This window comes from Dipodomys ordii, unplaced genomic scaffold (genome assembly GCF_000151885.1).
Source record: "Dipodomys ordii isolate 6190 unplaced genomic scaffold, Dord_2.0 Scaffold6, whole genome shotgun sequence".
NCBI classification, from domain to species: domain Eukaryota; kingdom Metazoa; phylum Chordata; class Mammalia; order Rodentia; family Heteromyidae; genus Dipodomys; species Dipodomys ordii.
In genome coordinates this window covers 365,853-367,419 of record NW_012267222.1, presented here as the reverse complement: position 1 = coordinate 367,419, position 1,567 = coordinate 365,853, and positions in this window count along the sequence as shown.

Genomic DNA, 1,567 nt, shown 5'->3' with positions numbered 1-1,567 from the left:
CCCGCAGTGCCCTTCCCGGGACGGTGCGGGTCCGCGGCGGGGCCCGCCGGGCTCCTGGCTGCCGCGTCCTGGCTCTCGGCCTTCCCGGTGGAGTTTCCACAGGAAGGGAGCGTGCCGCGTGGACGCGGGGTCGGCGCTGCCAGGAAGAGGCGGCCTCGGTCTGCACCGCAGGGACACGCCTTTCTCTGGTCTTGGGGTGGTGTTTGGAGCGGGGCTGGCGTGGACGGAGAGTGGCTTTTATCTTCAGAACCTCTTGGAGGCCTGCGTCCTTCAGACACGTGTGCCCCCTCGCTCTGAGCGGTGCGGCGAGGGGCTGGGGGCTGCCGGCCTAGCCCAGCGCGCGCGAAGCGCCACCACAGGCCGGAAGTGGCCCCAGTGGTAGAGCGCTTGCCCTGGGCAAAAAAAAGCTCAGACAGCGCCCAGGCCCCGAGTTCAAGCCCCAGGACTGGGAGGAAGAAAAGAAAAGTAACCTAGTGTGTGTTGGGGAGGGGTTGGGGGTCATGCTCCCTCCAGAGGCTGGAACTCAGGGCCTGGGAGCTGTCCCTGAGCTTCTGCGCAAGGCTGGTGTTCTACCACTTTGGGCCGTAGCCTCACTTCCTGGTTTTTGGTGGTTAGTTGGAGATTGAGTCTCAGGGACTTTCGTGCCTGCGCTGGCTTTGATCTTCAATCCTCAGATCTCAGTCTCCAGCACAGCAAGGATTACAGGTGGGAGCCACCAGTGTCCAGTTTTTGTTTTTTAACACTTATTGCTAAAAATGTCTTTTTGTTGTTGTTGGTGGTGGTGGTGGGGCTTGAACTCTGGGCCTGAGCGCTGTCTCTCAGCTCTTCAGCTCAAGGCTAGCGCTGTACCACTTGAGCTACAGCGCCACTTCCTAAAAATGTCTGTTATACATTGGTTTTATTGGAAAAGTTCTAGTTCTAAAAATAGATTTGAGAAAGGAGTGAAAGCCGTCTTCTGGATGGCTCCTGACTTACCTGCCATCCGTTGGCCTTGTAGCTAGTGCTTTAACGAATAAGTTATTTTGCAAGTTCAGTATTGGCATTTATTACAGTTTCTTCATTGGATTGTTTTTCTCTGCTGAAGAGATTTGGCTCATGTTAGTCTCTAAATTGGATTAAATTCTTACAGTATGTGGACTTTGGCTTTAGCATTAGTGGATTGGTAATAGATATTCTCAATTTTATTATCTGGGCTTGGCCATCTGGCATGCCTTGTTATTTTGAAACCTCTATTTAGTGTAAGTCTCATAAGAGATTGAGAAAAGTTTTAAGACTCTTAACCCTGGCTTAAATTTTTTTCTTTTTTCTTTTGCCAGTCCTGGGGCTTGAACTCGGCCTGAGCACTGTCCCTGAGTTTCTTTTACTTAAGGCTAGCACTCTGCCACTTGAGTCACAGCACCGCTTTCAGCTTTTTCTGTAGATGTGGTACCAACAAATCAAACCCTAAGATTCACAGATGTTAGGCAAGCACACTACCACTAAGCCACATTCTCAGGGACCCCCCCCGTTTTTTTGTTTGTATGTTTTGTTTTGCTGTTTTTTGTTTGTTTGTTCTGATTATGGGTTT